General features: G+C 43.4%; 1 non-coding gene across 1 annotated transcript; it reads right to left on the bottom strand.

Moving 5' to 3' along the window:
* Nucleotides 1-207: 207 nt before the first annotated feature.
* Trnas-cga lies at nt 208-282 on the bottom strand. Its single transcript has one exon. It is a non-coding gene; the product is annotated as a tRNA-Ser (tRNA).
* Between the last annotated feature and the right edge of the window lie 19,637 nt (nt 283-19,919).

Raw genomic sequence — 19,919 nt, forward strand, 5'->3', positions numbered from 1 at the left:
GTCGGATTGTTAAAAAAGAATAGACGAGATGACTCACAAATTGCAGAATGTGACAGTGACCTGCACGAAATTAGAGATGTTCACAAATACTCTACGAATAATGTTTAAAATCTTCCGTATGTGAGACAAGAAACATTTCCAGAATGAGATTTTCACTCTGCAGCGGAGTGTGCGCTGATATGAAACTTCCTGGCAGATTAAAACTGTGTGCCCGACCGAGACTCGAACTCGGGACCTTTGCCTTTCGCGGGCAACTGCTCTACCAACTGAGCTACCGAAGCACGACTCACGCGTGGTACTCACAGCTTTACTTCTGCCAGTACCTCGTCTCCTACCTTCCAAACTTTACAGAAGCTCTCCTGCGAACCTTGCAGAACTAGCACTCCTGAAAGAAAGGATATTGCTTAGACATGGCTTAGCCACAGCCTGGGGGACGGCAAAGGTCCCGAGTTCGAGTCTCGGTCGGGCACACAGTATTAATCTGCCAGGAAGTTTCATATCAGCGCACACTCCGCTGCAGAGTGAAAATCTCATTCTGGAAACATCCCCCAGGCTGTGGCTAAGCCATGTGTCCGCAATATCCTTTCTTTCAGGAGTGCTAGTTCTGCAAGGTTCGCAGGAGAGCTTCTGTAAAGTTTGGAAGGTAGGAGACGAGGTACTGGCAGAAGTACAGCTGTGAGTACCGGGCGTGAGTCGTACTTCGGTAGCTCAGTTGGTAGAGCACTTGCCCGCGAAAGGCAAAGGTCCCGAGTTCGAGTCTCGGTCGGGCACACAGTTTTAATCTGCCAGGAAGTTTCAAGAAACATTTGTTTAGATTATTGATTCGTAGGGAAGATAACTTCATCAGACACTTCACGGTCAAATCACTGTATATAAAAGAAAAGTAAGTACTGTCACCGTAAACATACCGCATACACAATCAATCCTCTTAACCCGCCCAAAGACGATGATTATAACAGGTTCGTTAAAGTTTTCACGAAACTATTCAAAATGCTCCGAACTTGCTAAAGACTAATAGAGAAATCACGTCGAGGAAAGATTTCTTAAAAATACAGTCTTTAATTTTTAGTCAGTTTAGCGCTACTGCCTTCACAGGGATGATCAAGTATTCATGATGCGGATCGAACTTGATCTAAGAAAGAACATTCGTTTTCAATTCACGCGAATTGTGTTTTTCGGTATCGTTTCTGAAATAATTCCGTGTGGCTGTAAAGCAGTAGCTTTTTATTTAATAAACTTGTTGTAGCTGGGATTTACAGTCATAAAATATTTTTTGAAGGATATTATCTTTCCGCCAGTGACTGTTGCATGTTTTTATTACACTTTTGCAATTTCAGCCTTAGGCCATTATCAAGTGCTGATATTATGGCTTTAAGCTTACATTACGTTGACATGGCTTAAAACCATAATATCAGCATTGATAATGGCCTAAGGCCGAAATTGCAATAGTGTAATAAAAACTTATAACAGTCACTGGCGTAAAGATGATGTCCTTCAAAAAAAAATTTTTTTTTACATTAGCGTGGTGCTCTACGAATCTGTGTTTCGGTTTCAACTGCAACAAATACCATCCGTATTTCGGTTCTAGAACAGCAAGCGATGTAAGCGATAGCGAGACGGTTCTATAATCCATTCTGTAACAGACACATTTGAAAAAAGTTCGGTGTATTGATTGGTTTGTTAATGAAACTGCTACGGCAAAAATGACTACCGTACTTTGAATAATTTTGCGCGACGTATAGTATTTAATGATGTTATGCACGATGAAACTGATCAAAGAGTAAAGGGGCGATATTTCAACCCATTAGGCCATGGCTGCGGACATTATTTCTTGCGCTACGCTCAGTTGGTCGAAACATAACTAAAGCTACAGGTATAGAAGGCAAGCATAAAACTTCAACATCGATTTTCATGGAAACTAGGGGCCATCCCAAGAAAAGCCGCTAGCCAGACATTCAGCACAGGCCCCTCTGAAACATACCTCTGTCTTTGAGAGCAACCATTGCCGCAGTTTCCTCTTCAGCTCCTAGGCAGTTATTTCGCTACTGGCATCGCCGTCGCAATATGCTCGCAACTTCCATTAACAGCTCTGTGAAGGATACGAAATTCCTCTTCTAAACTCGAACTCGTTTCATCGGAGTACTGGCCGGGTGAAGGCTGGGCGACATAATTACATTCCACGAATTCTATGAAGGTGAGACAACTGCACTCTTTCACGTGGCATATTGTTCAGAACTCTTTTGGGATCTCCAGACTCGAGCTTCGGTCAAATTGAGATATTTGAGTCAGTATCAACTAATCACTTTTTCCAGTATTGTGGCCTTGTACGCAGTGTGATTGGTTCTCCTTCCACCAGAGACGAAGCTTGCTAAATTTTGGCAGTGGCAACAGTTTCCCTCAAATGAAACTATGTCCCACCTGTTTCCACTGTGCGCTGGCCACGGTCAGTTTTAGGGTGATGCCCATGTAGTAAACCTAACAACAATTGCACAGTAACCACCGTCTATATAGGTAAAATTTCCGAACATCCCGGGAAACGATCTTCCCCTACTTGAAAACTCAATATCGCCGATCCCAGCGGAATGCACACCATTATCACACACTCCACGTAACTTAGATCGTGGTGGGGTCAACCGTCTCTTTACTACGCGTCCCAGACAAGTGCACACCTGTGTCCAATAAACACTTACGTGACCTTCCATCGACCAAACTCCGCCGCTGCACACGTTTAAATTGTGCTAAGAGCTCATGAGAGCGTCGTTTAACGACAAGTTACCCTTGACGTTCGCTGTCTTTCTATCAGTCCACTATCCTGTCAACAAATCGTCCCCGATGTCCTATTATTCCACATTTACTACACTGCTGCTTACGCAAAACTCACCATATGTGGCATGACCGTCCGCAGTGCTAACGTTTGACATTAGCATCACTTTCCGTCTCCACATATATCTTGACTCTAACCTACCTTATCCTGTCCACGTAACTCTCGATGGTTTTACCCTGTTTTTTAGATGCGCAGTTTCATTGATCCTGTTAATACCTGTAACTATTCTTCCTCCTATATAGCTGTAATAAGCCTGTCCTCAGAACTTCAAGCGACTGTGAATTCCTCCTGAGACAGTACGTGTTCGCAAATCCCTCTAAACGTCACTTGGTCACATGTGACAGTTGTTCCTCCGAGCAACATCCTGGATTCGCGGCTGTCAGCTGATTGTCTACAAATACTAAGAAGAAACTTCCTGGCAGATTAAAACTGTGTGCTGGACCGAGACTCGAACTCGGGACCTTTGCTTTCGCGGGCAAGTTCTCTACCATCTGAGCTACCCAAGCACGACCCAAGCCCCGTCCTCACAGCTTTACTTCCACCAGTACCTCATCTCCTACTTTCCAAACTTCACAGAAGCTCTCCTGCGAACCTTGCGGAACTAACACTCCTGGAAGAAAGGATATTGCGGAGACATGGCTTAGCCACAGCCTGGGGCATGTTTCCAGAATGAGATTTTCACTCTGCAGTGGAGTGTGCGCTGATGTGAAACTTCCTGGGATTTAAACTGTGTGCCGGATCGAGACTCGAACTCGGGACCTTTGCCTTTTGCGGGCAAGTGCTCTAAAGCTGTAAGGATGGGGCGTGAGTCGTTCTTGGGTAGCTCAGATGATAGAGCACTTGCCCGCGAAAGGCAAAGGTCCCGAGTTCGAGTCTCGGTCAGACACACAGTTTTAACCTGCCAGGAAGTTTCATATCAGCGCACACTATGCTGCAGAGTGAGAATCTCATTCTGGAAACACTAAGATATCCTCTCCTGATTTGCACGAAAAAAGAGAAACTAGGGTAGTGGCAATGACCTCTAGTATGGGTACTGACCTACTGGGAGACGATCTGTCCTTTCTTAATGCTTCTTTAAGTCTATGTTACCTACCTGCGTTTGTGCCATTTGTTCTAGCAAAGCCCGAGCTGCCTTCGTAGTGGTAATCCCCACTACTCTGGTTTCCTCACTGTAAAGCCTGTGTCTACAACAACAGGAAGAATACAACAGGAAAGGACTTAATGTTAAAATCAGCGATACAATTTTTGCTACAGACGTTTGTAGTCCTTGACCCTGAGCATTAACAGTGCGTTTTACCCAGGCTTCTACTTACAAAACAGATGGCCACAGTAAGCTGGACGCACAGACCACTATCCTAGCAAATTACACTGGGCGCAAACCTGCATCAGTTTGCTTAGTCACCTAAATCGTTGACTGAATCCATCTTTACGAGTCATACCCTGCAACAACGATTAGACATTGTCAACAGAATCGCATGGAAAAAAAAATTCTAAACCATTTCAGTTTTATTCACCGCACTGCGATAACGACGCTTATCGGTATCCCACGTCGTATTTCGCTGTCACTGGCTATCTTCTGACACCAAATGTAACAGATACTGTTAAATGCCAGAATGCCTCCGAATAGCGTGAGTAGGACGATGGGTTATATACCAAGAGTTCCCTGGCAATGGTGGAACCAGAAGAGCGCATTTAGAACTACTTGCTTTATTTCAGCAGGCTGTTCTTTGGTGTTCCACACTTCTGTCCTGCCAGTCTTCTTCTGATAGACCTTTCCCTTCCGTGGCTTTCGCTATAGTTCCCCTCCACATTGCCTTCAGCTTCCCACGACTCCTTCTCCTTGGCTGAGACCAGATGAGCAAACATTGCAGCCACCTTTGTTCCGTTCGCCGGATGTGTCCACACCATCTCAGTTCCCGACCATCAGTCCTATCTCTGACTGGCTCCATCGCCTCCGCCTTCATTCCCACATATCCATCTCTCAGTCGATCCAAGCGTGTCACTCTCGTACTCCGACGTAAATCGCCCATTTTGACAGTCTCAATTTCCCTCCTTTTTATGTCGATCAGTGCCCAATACTCCGTGCCACACAGCAGAATGCATTCAACCAACGCACGCAGCAATATTTTCTTCTTTCGTTTAGCTATGCGCCGACTGAAAAGATACCATTTAATTATCTAACAGCCAACCTTGCTTGACTTATCCTGTGAGATATGTAGACGTCACACTGTACAGTCTTATTGAGTAGCAAACCCAGAAACTTGAACACTTCCACATTTCTTACCCAGCCATACTCAAAATCCAAACCCTAAGCTTGCCCACTTGCAACAAGATACTCTCTTTTATCCATATTGAAGAATCCAGTGGTCTAGCAATATCGTCTTTGATCAGTAATCAAAACGATCACGGTCCCGGGATCACATCCCCCCACCGCATAAAATTTTGAGTACTACTCAGCATTGGCGGTCGAACACTTCCGTCATAAGAAGTCACCCTCGTTTCACCAACCACCTTGTCAAAGAGAGCGGAGGAACAGACACAGGTTCAGGGAACTCTCCTGTCCTTGGGGCGAGAAGCTGCCCCTGAAGGCGGAAGAATCAGCAACGATCAACGGAAAGAGGGTGCAGAAGGCAGTGGAAACCACCGCATTAAAGACACATAACGGGTGTCCACAGGACATGTGGCCTGTAATTGAAAAAGTGTCATGATGATCTCTCCATTGGCAGAAGATTCTGGAATAGTTCCCCAAGCGGGAGGTGACCGTCAGAAAAAGATTGAATAATGAACGAATGGATAACGTTCTTTGAGTTGGAGCGTGGAATGTCAGACGCTTGAACGTGGAAAATGAAATGTAAAGGCCCAGTCTAGATATAGTAGGGGTCAGTGAAGTGAAATGGAAAGTAGACAAGGATTTCTGGTCAGATGAGTGTAGGTAATATCAACAGCAGCAGAAAATGGTATAACTGCAGTACCATTCGTCATGAACAGAAAGATAGGGCAAAGAAGTGGACAATTCAGTGACAGGGTTGTTCTTGTCAGAATCGAAAGCAAACTATCACCGACTAAGATAGTTGAGGTATACATGCCAACGTCGCAAGCTGAAGATGATTATATAGAGAAAGTATATGAAGATATTGAATGGGTAATACAGTACATTAAGGGAGATGAAAATCTAAACGTCATGAGGGACTGGAATGCAGTTATAGAGGAAGAAGTAGGAGGAAAGGTTACAGGAGAATAGGTGCTTGGGACAAGGATTGACAGAGGAGAAAGACTAATCGAGTTCTGTAATAAATTTCAGCTAGTAATAGGGATACTCTGTTCAAGAATCATTAGAGGAGGAGGTATACTTGCAGAAGATCGGTTAATACAAAAAGATTTCAGTTAGATTACATCATGGTCAGACACAGATTCAGAAATCAGGGTTGGGTTGTTTCGAGGGTGGAGACTAAACAGCGAGGTTATTGGTATCATCGAATTAGGGGAGGGTGGGGAAGGAAATCGACCATGCCCTTTTCAAAGGAACCATCTCGGGATTTGCCTAAAGTAATTTAGGGAAATCATGGAAAACCTAAATCAGCATCCCCGGACGCGGTATTGAACCGTCGTCCTCCCGAATGCGAGTCCAGTGTGCTAACCACTGCGCCACGCCACCTCGCTCGGTCCCGAAATAAGATACTGGATTGTAAGCGGTACCCAGAGCATATATAGACTTAGATCACTATGTAGTAGTGATGAAGACTAGGCTGAAGTTCAAGAGATTAGTCCGGAAGAATCGATACGCAAAGAAATGGGATACAGAAGAGCTAAGGAATGACGAGATACGCTTGAAGTTCTCTAAGGTCATACATACAGCATTAAGGAGTAGCTCAGTAGGCAGTACAGTTGAAGAGGAATGGACATCCCTAAAATGGCGATAACAGAAGTTGGAAACGAAAATATAGGTACAAAGAAGGTAACCACAAAGAAACCATGAGTAACAGAAGAAATACTTCAGTCGATCGATGAAGAAGGAAGCACAAAAATGTTCAGGGTAATTCAGAAATAGAGGAATATAAGTCGCTTAGGAATGAAATAAATAGGAAGTTCATGGAAGCTAAGACGAAATGGTTGTATGAAAAATGCTAAGAAATTGAAAAAGAAGTGATTGTCCGAAAGACTGACTCAGAATACAGGAAAGTTAAAACAACCTTCGATGACATTAAAAACAACAGTTTAACATTAAGAGTGCAACGGGAATTCCTCTGTTAAATGCAGATGAGAGAGCGGATAGGTGGAAAGAGTACACTGAATGCCTCCATGAGGAGGAAGATTTGGCTCAGGTGATAGAAGAGGAAATGGGTGTCTATCTAGAAGAGATGGGGGATCTAGTATTAGAATCAGAATTTAAGATACTTTTAGAGGACTTAAGATCAAATAAGGCAGAAGGGATGTATAAAATTTCATCAGACTATTCACGTTGGTATGTAGAATGTATGAGTCTGGTGACATACCATCTGACTTTCGGGAAAATATCATGCACACAATTCCGAAGACTGCAAGAGCTGACAGTGCGAGAATTATCGCACAATCAGCTTAAGAGCTCATGCATATAAGTTGCTCACAAAATAATACATAGGAGGATGGAAAAGAAAACTGATAATGTGCTAGATGACGATCAGTTTGGCTTTAGAAAAGGGAAAGGCAAAAGAGAGGCCATTTTGACCTTGCGGTTGATAATGGAAGCAAGACTAAAGCAAAATCAACCACATTCATAGGATCTGTCGTCCTGGAAAAAGCGTTCGACTATGTAAAATAGCGATAGGCTATAGGGAGAGACGGGTAATACACAATAAGTACAAGAGCCAATAGTGAATAGTAAGAGTGGATGACCAAGAACGAAGTACTCGGGTTAAAAAGGGTGAAGGACGGGAATTTAGTCTTTCGCCCCTACTTTTCAATCTGTACATCGAAGAAACAGTGATGGAAATAAAAGTAAGGTTCAGGAGTGGAATTCAAATTGAAGGTGAAAGGATATCAATGATACGATCTGCTGATGACATTGCTATCGTGAGTGAAAGTGAAGAAGAATTACATGACATGCTGAATGGAATGACCAATCTAATGAGTACAGAATATGGACTGAGAGTAAATCGAAGAAAGACGAAAGTAATGAGAAGTAGCAGAAATGAGAACAGGGAGAACTTAACATCGGGACTGATGGTCACGAAGTAGATGAAGTAAGGAATTCTGCTACCTAGGCAGCAAAATAACCAATGACGGATGGTGCGAGGAGGACATCAAAAGCAGACTAGCAATGGCAAAAACGGCATTCCTGGCCATGAGAAGTCTACTAATATCAGATACAGGCCTTAATTTGAGGAAGAAATTTCGGAGCATCTACGTCTTGAGCACAGCATTATACGGTAGCGAAATATGGACTATGGAAAAACCAGAACAGAAGAGAATCGAAGCATTTGAGATGTGGCGCTGCATGCGAATGTTGAAAATTAGGTGGGCTGTTAAGGTAAGCAATGAGGAGGCTCTGTGCAGAATCGGAGGGAAAGGAATATGCGGGAAACAATGGCAAGGAGAAGGGACAGGATGATAGGACATCTGTTAAGGCACCGGGGAATGACCTCCATGATAGTAGACGCAGCTTTAGAGGGTAGAAACTGTAGAGGAAGACAGAGATTGAATACATCTAGCAAATAATTGAGAACGTAGGTTGTAAGTGCTACTCTCAGATGAAGAGGTTGTTGGCACAGGAGATGAAATCGTGGCGGGCGGCATCAAACATCAAATCAGTCAGAAGACTGATTAGTATCCCCCGTCCCTCCTCCCCCCACAAATGAAAACAAAACATATTGACTATTCTTCCCGACTGTATAAGTCTCCATTAACTTTCACATTTGATGAGCTGTTGATCGCTTTATCATCGTCTCACTGCCAGCCATTTGCACTATATACCACGTCTGAAGTGAATCCACAATGTGTGCAGAAAATGTCGCACAAACTAAACAGGGGGCCGATGGCCTTTGTAGTCTGGTCCCTTCATCCCCCACAAACCAACCAACCAACAAATTAAACGGATATGCAATTGTGCGCATTCTGATTGTTAAAAATTAACAATCATCTGTGAGCGCTACGTATACGGACCTGGAAATTCCACAAGTTGTATTTTAAGTGTAAATGCTTTATTTTTGACAAACATTTGCTATATTTAGCCTCCAAAATGACAACATGGCATGAGATTATTGTAAAAAAACATTTTTAGGTCAGTAAATGTACAGTTCCAGTTCCCTTTTTTGTAATACCAAACAAACATTTTTCCTCAAATACTACGTCATAAATCATGATAAGGGTTCTAGTCCTTGTATAAGCATCATGCTGTCGACCAGAGGATAACATATCGGTCGATATCGGTTGTCAAAAATAAAGACGAACTTATACGACCTTTGGTACTGAAAGCTTTGTGACAACTGAAATAAATTTAGTGACTCAGAATACCCTTGTCTTGATCCTTTACTTGTTATCAAGCTTTGCGATATCTTACAAGCAAACTTCACAGCTGCCTCACATTGGCGGTACATTCTTGTCACCCGCTCTACTAATGCACCATTCACTCCAGCCTTTTGCAGTGTTGTCCATAGAAATCTCCTTGGCACAGAATCACAAGCCTTTTCATTGAGCAGTAACGCTCTTTATTTGGCAAAACGCTCGTACATAAGTTATTGGCAGCGACCCGTCGGCGTGCCCAAACCCAAGGCAGCAGTTGCCACCACACCAAAGCACATGGAGGCGTGCTTGGCGCAGGGGGAGAGCGAGTGCTGTCTCGGCGAGGTGTCAGCGGTTGGTTCGGCCTCGCAGATACAAGGTAGACACCAGGCGTGTGGCATGGGTCAGGCATGTCTGTATACGGACAGTTGACATGATGCAGGTAACGCAGGACCCCTTGGAGACGCCAAGATGCCGGATGTTGTCATCCTAGAGACTGTCAAACCTTGGTGTCACTACCTTGAGCCCTGCTTCCTTTCAATCTAGAAGTGGCTTGTAGACAAGTAGCTAGATGATTATGCGGTTACTTCAAATCGAAGCTGGTCCATATGGAAGGTGTCTCGGCATTGACAGTAGTCACAGACAAGGCACTACTAGGATCCTGGAGAGTGTTTACAGTAATGTTGCTCTCCCTAGCTTTTTTGTGACAGTGACACATCTTCGGTCACATATGAGGGTAAGTCAATTATTGTCCACAGAGTAGTTACAAAATTTTATTGTAATCAAATAGGAAACTTACAAGAACATCATTTTTCGGCATAGTCTCCTTGTGTTTCAACGCGCTTTGTCCATCGTTGTACAAGCTTCCTGATGCCCTCATAAAAGAAAGTTCTCGGTTGAGCTGCGAGTTAGGAATTCACCGCTTCTTGAACTGCTTCGTCCGAGGCAAATGTCTATTTGAGAGGACCAAACAAGTGATAGTCAGAAGGGGCAAGATCGAGACTATATCGAGGATGACCCAGTACTTCAAATTTGAGTTTCTGGAGCGTTTCAGCAGTGTGGGCAGCAGTATACCGACGGGCATTGTCGTGCAGCAACACAACGCCTTTTCACAGCAATCCTCGGCGTTTGCTTCGAATTGCAGGCTTTAGCCTGGCGGTAAGCATCTCATTGCAACGTACGCTGTTTATTGTGGTGCCCCTTTCCCCATAATTTTCCAGTACTGGACATTGTGCGCCCAAATCAACCGTAAGCATCGTTTTCCGGTGGACAGTTGGGTCTTGAGCTTTTTCTTGCAAAGTGAATTTGGGTGTTTCCATTCCATACTATGCGGTTTACTCCCCGGCTCATAATGATGGATCCACTTTCCGTCACCAGTAATGATCCTGTCTAAGAAGTTGACCCCTTCGTTACCATAGCGATCGAAATATTTTTTGTATATGTCCAAGCGCGTTTGTTTATGCAACTGTGTGAGTTGTTATGAGACTATCTTACTCAAACTTGAAGAAACCCAAGTCTGTTGTGCATGATTTCTTACGCAGAACCGTGACCAATTTACAGACGATGTGCGACTTCGTCAATAGTTAATCGTCTGTCTAAGAGAATCATTTCACGCGAACGCTCAATGGTTTCTTCAATTGTGGCGGTAAACGGTCGTCCGGCTCCTTCATCGTGCGTAACACTTGTGCGATCATTTTGGAATTTTTAAATCCATTGGTAGACACTCCGTTGTGGCAAAACACTGTTCCCGTACAGTACCGTAAGTCTTCGATGGATTTCGGCCCCTGATACGCCTTCCGACCACAAAAAACAGATCACTAAACGTTGGTCTTCTTTGGCGCAAAAGACAGCACGGCAGCGATAACGAAACTAACCTAGCAGGTTGAAAACTGCAAAGGTGTAACAGCAAATAAACAAAGCATGCGTCATCAACGTAAAATATAACTAAACTGCGGTTATTAATTGACTTACCGTCGTAGATAACCACGGCAGCCCAGTGTTGGGTTGCTGCATCATAAAATTCATCCCGTCACTGCAGTGAAACGGAGTGTCGCACCATTCTGTCCCCAGCCCCGGCAGCAGCATTTCGTAGCAGCTCGCTTGCCTCCTCTCTACCTATTGTGAAGTCTTCACGGAGGGGTATTGCCGCAAAATAAACAATATTTCTTTTACATTTCATTTTATTGACAAAGGGAACCTAGGTGTTTTTACGGACACAAAAAGAATAACTGCGGCGTTTACTGCAGACAAAGTCCTGCATCCTTTTAGAGCGTTCTTTTGCCTAGATCACAAGTTTTGTTACAAACTTTCGATCTAAGCAATAGACTGGTAAAAGCATATTAGACTCTCAGATACAGAAGATCGCCTCTTGCTTCCACTGACGACGTCATATAATCCTAATATAGTGTAGAATAAGTACTAAAAACTTCTTCGCCCTCAGGGCTCCTTATAACAGTAGTCCGCGATATAGTAAATGTTTTGGAAAAAAAATAGGACGATGGTGGAATCTCTGAGAAAAGTTGAACGGAGACAAACGACAGAAACAGTACACTGGATTCTAAGGTTTCTGCGAAACCACGACAATTTCAGAACTGACTGTGAGCATAGCAAAGTTTTATGTAGTACAGTGGTGAGAAAAACATTATGCCTCCCCACACTATAACACCTGGACCACCAAAATGACATGTTCGACAATGCTTGACGTATCCTCGTATGGCGTGAGGTGGGAATACGTATTACACGCAGGAATATTGTCAAAATTGATAGTCCAGATATTACGGCATGAAGAGGCATGATGCTGCATAAGCGTACTGACCTCGATATTTTTTGAACACGGTACGTTCACCAGTAAACGCTATTGTGACACTGCTCTCCTTCCCCACGTACGTACTTTTCAGGCCTACCTTTAGCCCTAACTGCATTGTTACGGATCACAATGTGCGACCGCATCGAACAGCGCAAGTGGAGGAGCTCTTGAAACTGAGAGATATTCGCGGAATGGATTTACGTTCCCTTCCCCCCCCCCCCCCCAAATTAAATCGCATCGATCATATGTACAATGCTTTGAGAAGACGTACTGTAGCACGTCCACACCCACCAATGACCTTCCAGCAGTTTTTGTCAATAGGGCTGTTGGAGAAACAGAACGCCCTACCACAACAACCCCTTACCAGCTTTCTGGCCAGCATGGCATGCATTGCCGTCCGTTTTGATCACAAACCTGTTTGAGAACCATGTCCCGCCTTTTGTAACCTAATGAGGACTACCATAAATCTTGGTGAATAAAAGTGTCGTTTCTGTTAGTTTCATTATGTACTTCATTCAGTTACCTTCTGTACTATACCAAGTTTCATCGACAGATGTTACTTGACTATGACGGATGAGGCGAAAATTGCCTCTACGTCGGCCAAACAGAGAGAGACTATCAAAAAACATATAGTGATCACGTAACTGCCTACCACACCGACAGTTACGCCAAATCAGCAGTAGCCATTCACATCAAGTGCATTGGCTATCCATTCCAGCAGTGTAGCACGAACGTCATATATTACATGAAACTGACAAGGGACATAATGTGGAGTTAAAAAAAATCATGGGATACTACATGGTAACAAGTTGCTAAATGACAGGCTAGAAAGTAATAAAATATTCAATAATCATACTTTACTGTCTTAGCAACTGAAATATGTTTTATCTTAGCAGATAAGAACGTTTGAAATTTAAACAACTGTATGTGAACATAAGGACTCACGGTGCTGTGTTTTCAAATGGGCTGCTGTTTTAAGCAATTAGACAACCATCTGTAAGGGCTATTTAGTGAAACTGTGCTTTGTTATAAGCAATTTCATGAGCCAATAAACAATTTCGTGACGCTATCTGACATCGAAAATGAGCAAGAAATTAACTCAGTATCTCACACTTACAATGAGCCTCGCAACTAATAAATTACAGACGTAACTTGCGTAACTGATCTCAACAATTGTGAAAATCACTCATAAGAGCCTTTAAAAATTACAAGAGTGTAGTAGTGAGCAACTTACAGTTGAACACTGTGCATTAGATATTTTGATTCCTGCTTTTGCCGGCCGTTGTCGCTGAGCGGTTCTAGGCGCTTCAATTTCGGAACCATGTGGCTGCTACGGTCGCAGGTTCGAATCCTGTCTCGCACATGGATGTGTGTGATGTCCTTAGGTTAGTTGGGTTTAAGTAGTTCTAAGTCTAGTGGACTGATGACCTCAGATGTTAAGTCCCATAGTACTCAGAGCCATTTGAACCATCTGATTCCTGCTTTAAATAAAGTACTTAGTTATGGGAACGAATAACTTCTGATAATACTTCTCCGAGTTATTTGAATAATGGTGTCATTCAAATAATCTAAGTACAACTGATCTATTATTGAATGCACATCAACGTAATATGATGCGCAAGTTATTTAATGCAACATGGACACACATACGGTAGAAAATCTGCCACGTAATTCAGCACTCGGCAGTTGATGACAAAACTTAAGTTCACACCTAAAAATCGAAGTGCAGAAAGCGCGATATTTATTACTATTAATGTGGAAACTACGTGAAATCCACATTACTTTATGATCTGCACTGTATGGACCACTCTGGAGTGACATATGTACTGGTGCCACAGGTGTTGAGGAACCAGTGGGAACGCTGTGGACAAATGAACCATATAACGTTATTATATCCTCAATCCTACATGAGGCAGGCCCATCTCTTCTTGTGAGCTCCTAACGTCGGCTGATAGAACAGCGCGTGATGAGGCTGTGTCACGAGTCTGGCGCAGCAGCGAAGGCAAGGTCGATGCCAGTTGCGACGTTATTATATCCTCAATCCTACATGAGGCAGGCCCATCTCTTCTTGTGAGCTCCTCACGTCGGCTGATAGAACAGCGCGTGATGAGGCTGTGTCACGAGTCTGGCGCAGCAGCGAAGGCAAGGTCGATGCCAGTTGCGACGTTATTATATCCTCAATCCTACATGCGGCAGGCCCATCTCTTCTTGTGAGATTCTCACGTCGGCTGATAGAACAGCGCGTGATGAGGCTGTGTCACGAGTCTGGCGCAGCAGCGAAGGCAAGGTCGATGCCAGTTGCGACGTTACTATATCCTCAATCCTACATGAGGCAGGCCCATCTCTTCTTGTGAACTCCTCACGTCGGCTGATAGAACAGCGCGTGATGAGGCTGTGTCACGAGTCTGGCGCAGCAGCGAAGGCAAGGTCGATGCCAGTTGCGACGTTACTATATCCTCAATCCTACATGAGGCAGGCCCATCTCTTCTTGTGAACTCCTCACGTCGGCTGATAGAACAGCGCGTGATGAGGCTGTGTCACGAGTCTGGCGCAGCAGCGAAGGCAAGGTCGATGCCAGTTGCGACGTTACTATATCCTCAATCCTACATGAGGCAGGCCCATCTCTTCTTGTGAACTCCTCACGTCGGCTGATAGAACAGCGCGTGATGAGGCTGTGTCACGAGTCTGGCGCACCAGCGAAGGTAAGGTTGATGCCAGTTGCGACAGCGGCACTTCCTGGCGGAGTGCCAGTGGGTGGCCACGATGCTCTTCGCTCCACGGTGACGAAGAGAGCTTTGTGTGGGTCTCGACCCATGCCCCTCGGAGGGTGGCGCATGGCAGCTTGCATAGTGATGCCGAGTCCCTCCCTGGGCCTTAGCTTCGGTGGCAGCAGTCACGGACTACAGGCAAGCGAGACTGTGACACCGTGACCTGAGAAGGTTCCAATGCGGTGGTGAACCGGAGGCTACTGCCGAAGCTGCCCAATCGTCTCACGGTCCAGAGGTGCTCAGGTGCCACGGTATGGCTAGTCAGTGATGAACAAGTTCCCGCACCGAATGACGTTTATACTCCGTTGCTACTCATCTGTCTGTCTGAAACCCGCTGTCTAGTCACTTCGCCCGTAACAAAGAGACTCGCTCAAGCGTGCTGACGACGTCCCATTTACTACATCGTTCCTTGCTGTGAGGGGCTGTTTACTGCCATGTTCAGGTCTCTTCACTTCGCACCTCACTTGTGCATATGTTATTGTATCCTACATGTCGACAAAGCGTGGCTGATAACCAGCGCTCAATCACAGCACTCTGTGGCGGCCTCCATGCTACTTTCAGTCATTATACTAAAGATTTAGTGCTTTTACTAAAATACCAGGTAGTGCCACTACACTGTCTCCCTCCATGGAGAAGACCGGGTCCGTTGGGTCTTACTCCAACCCATTACCCCACTTTGATTACAACTGTACTCTTTACCTGTACTGTTGCCCGAGGTTGTCCACTCCTAACTATTACATAAGTACCATATCAAATAAGTAAAGCTTTGCCCTGGGAATCCAGTCTACCGGAACTTATATTACCCTTGGATTTGGTTTTTCTTCATGCTACGTTGCCTCAAGTATTAAAAAAAGCTAAGTTGAATCACAAAGGTGCAAGGAACTGCGATACTTAATGTCACTGTTACAAGACGTTACCTGTTACGATACTGCTCTACATCGCTGTAGCATTTGTTATGCAGTTTTCCATACTTCTTCGTTTTCTATCATTTGGCGTAAGGAGTGGTCCATACATGGCTCTCAAGCATCGTTCGGAAAGGTAAGGTTCATGTGGCCATTACAGGTGTGGCTGTGTTACATTAAATAGAGTAACTCCCATCATACACTGGTAAATGAACTGAGTATCCTACTATGTCACACATAATGCCGTTAATCAGCAGTCCAGTGCCTCGCAACTCCAAACGTTTTGTCCCTTGAGTTTTGCTTGCTCATAACAACTAGCGACCACCACCATGTCATTGTACACTTAATAGACCCAGTGGAATCCTGCTCTCCGAAAATAAAGTTACGATTCAGTCACTTCCTTTGGAAAAAGATGTTCTCCCGTTTTCCCCCACTCATTATAGCCTCGAGAGTTGAGCAAATGGTGACCACACTGTTCTGACATTCCTGGAGCTCACTCTCACTCAACTCCATATGTTGATCCTTGTCTTCTGCTGGTAGTAACACTCCCTCTTCCCTTATTTCCATAAATTTCCCAACTGCCATTAGCTTTACCAGATACCTGTGCATTCTGTAACACCTAAGTGTTTTGCTGATACTGGTATTTTTACTAATACGTGCAATAACGCATTATCTGTTGCTACACCCACTACTACAGTACAGTACAAAAATGGTAAGTTCTTACTATTCGGTTCGACTACTAGTTGTCATTCCGATGGCAACTCTCTTTGCACCTTCCTTATCCCCTTTAGAAATTGCTCAGGTGATTGAGCCGGTACGGCTAGCTATTTAAATTTGTTTTGTTTTTGAAGTCACCCGTCTCCTCAGTATTCTCCGCGATGTCAATATCGAGGTCGGATTGGAGCCTCTGGTCGCCGCATACCTTTGGCGAGTTGGCTTCCCGTGCGCACGAGGCGAGAGAAGAAGAAGGGGGTTGCTGGGAGTTAGCTGTGGAATGTGCGTGAGGAGCCACGTCGGTGACGGAGGGTAAGACGGCTTGGTCGGTGGGCCCCGCGGAAGCAGTCGGTTGGGGACGGAACGCCGTGGGCTCGAAGATCCTACTGTGGAGGGCCGGTGTTGTCCCGATGACGATCGTCGTGTGGTCATTCAAGGGCTGAGAAGTGATTTCTTGGTTCTGCCCTTGGATTCCGAAGAAGAATTACGGCAAGTTTGGCGTCTAGGGTGAACATAAGAATTCTAAAAAGGTGCACATTGGTGGCACGTGTATCAGACTTGTAAGTGGTGTAAGCTTTGCTTCCGTACTGCAGTCTCCAGTTAGAGCGCTGCTTGGGAGGTGAGTGTTGATATCGGCATTGTCATCTATTTATCTGCTTTAAAGTAAATGACTGTTTTGGATCCAAGGTGGATCCATGTGAGAGACCGAATCATTGCTTGTCTTATTAAGAAACCTAAGTCGGCCCCCAGCGTGTTAAACTGTTATCTACAGACATAACCAGTAATTAACACTCTGGTATATTTTGGAGGTACTGTTAAGGGGCTCCGAAACGCCCTATACTTGCAATGTTAAAATAACGCTTATAAATTACATCTTTCCTCACAAAGTATTTGAGGTAGGAAGTTGAACTCTTTACAGATTATTTATTGGAATATGGGCTACAACTTTACACAGGGATTTTACAAAATTTTAGTTCAGTTATTAAAGATGATTTTTTTTTCAATTGTAATGAAAATTCACAACATTTTTTTGCAATTTTTTATTTATATATTCAAAAATATACAGTTTTTTGGAAAAAGGCTGTGTTAAATTATGCAGAAGGTACTGTGTAATATTTACTGAAAGTTTGAAACAAATATGTTTGGAAGATCCTTAGAAAAAATGTAATTAGTATGAGAAAATAAAAGTTTTGGGAATCGAGCGACAAAGATTGGATTAACTTTTTAGTGCATTCCAGGTCCATAGGATGGATTATCTTCATCCTCTGCAAACTCCTCCTCCAGCTTCCTCTTGTTCCTCCTCCTGTTTACTCTTGCTTGTATTTCTAGACTCTTTACAGCCCTATCTGCAGCCCGAAGGCGTTCCTTGTCTAAAGCAAGCATCGCTCGTTGTTGTGTTCGTAGATTTTGTTACCATTTTCTTCAGTTGCAGTTACTGCAACACTGTTCCAAAAGGTGGTCATGTATGAACACTTATCACATTTCAGTTGTATTTCACTAGCAAGTCCTACGTGCTTTATTATGGAGAAATCCAGACCAACTTCACTACAATGAATACATCTTACACAGTTTGAAAAAATTCCTTTGAGAACCGACATATCAAATATTTCATTCACATCCGATTCGCCCATAAAACATTCATAGTTTTCACTCATTGAACCAAGCTTCTTTTGTGAAGTATTTTCTTTCCCACTTTGACTGCTATGGGCAGGTGTACTTTGGCTTTCAAACATTTCTCCTTTTCTTAAAAGCCTTCAGAGGATTTCTAATAACTTTACTTTTACTCATTATTATACTTCAACAAAACAGAGACTCAAGAAACAGAATTAATTACGAATATTTTCGAGATAACGACAGAGTAAATAAACATGAAACAATCGACAATCACACCAGCGATATATATTGACTCATCACAGGTTAGCCACAACACATACTTTATCTCACATCACTAAAATGTACCTGATGAACACGGACGTTAATAATAACACCATTTGACAGCAGTTTAACAGCGGCACAGTGGGTCACGCCCATGTAGAACACATTTCAAAAAAAATTTAAAAATAGTTGTAGTCTTCGGAATTGAATAAATTATATATCTATTAAAAGGTAATAGTCTGCAGATTCAGAAAACGCAAAAAAGTAAAAATTGAACTTTTCATGATTTTGGGCCTTTCCGGAGCCCCTTAAGTGTTTGTACTAAAGGAAAGATTGACTGTGGAGCTTTTCAGTCAGACGCTTATGAATCGTGTTAATTTTACGGTTTTACTTACCGTGGCGAAATCACCTATAGTATTTTCATAATTTAGCTTGGGACGTCATCCTGTGGCTTGCTGTGTCCCTCCCAAGAGTTTAAAACCCCAGATATTTTCTTACTGCTTTGCTGAGGTTGCCTTGCAACAGTTGTTGACTTGTCTCTTGTCTACCCCACCGTGCTGCTGGTTGGTGCTGTGCGGTATAGTCGAAGTATTCAGTAGTGTCGCATCTACTCCCTCGCCCGTTTTAAGATTTGCGAGCCGCATACACATCGACGTATAATCCCACTATGCAATTTATGTAAGTTGGTTGCGCCCTGTTAACGTTTTTTACATCGTGGAAAATCATTCCCGCGCCGCGTGTGATCCTGAAGGAGAGCACGGTGCACAAAAGCGCACGACCACGACGAAATCAAAAGATACGTATGTTTTTTGTTTTTGTTTTTTTTAACGGATGTAAGCACTGAGCTTACGAGTTGATTTGTGTGTTTTTAATTTATTTGGGAAGGAAAAGAGTTACATATCTGGTTAATTATAGTATCTATGCTTAATTATTTGTCATAATGCGTTAGGTGTGGTATGCATCCCATGTAGGGAGGTTTATGGTGTAAAGTGTTTAAAAGGAAGGAAAATATTTTGTGATACGATGCACATCGTAGAGACTACGGGGTTTCAGTGTATGTTGATAGTAATTAGATTTTATTGCATTTCAGTTGTTGTTTTAATTAAAATTTTGTGATCAATATTTTATTGCCTTTAGAGATCACAGGTGATATCTAGAAACATTTTGGTATTGCTATGTGACGTTAGAATCTTTTATTTTACCTTGCATTATTCAATTTGTATTTTTTCCCTTTGCTTAAAGAGGGAAGTTGAGTTTTAAGCGTTGTAAATTGATTTTGAGAGCTGTTCCTTGATCTGTTAAGATAATGCTTCAGGAACTCTCATTAAGAAACTATATCGAGGATCTTGCTGTTTATGATAACGAATGTTCACTTACTATTTTAAAATCAAGTTAATAAAGTTTTAAAATTTTATTGGTAAAAAAAAAAAAAACAGTTGTTAGAGTAACGGTGCCTCCCGTACTCCCCACAACTTGCACATATTCAAGCTATTGGCCTTTGGGCGTTGTCTTTTTTCCCTGGTATCCATCCCAACAAACGCCTGCGGGGACCT

The sequence above is a fragment of the Schistocerca americana genome, chromosome 6 (genome assembly GCF_021461395.2).
Source record: "Schistocerca americana isolate TAMUIC-IGC-003095 chromosome 6, iqSchAmer2.1, whole genome shotgun sequence".
Lineage (NCBI taxonomy): Eukaryota > Metazoa > Arthropoda > Insecta > Orthoptera > Acrididae > Schistocerca > Schistocerca americana.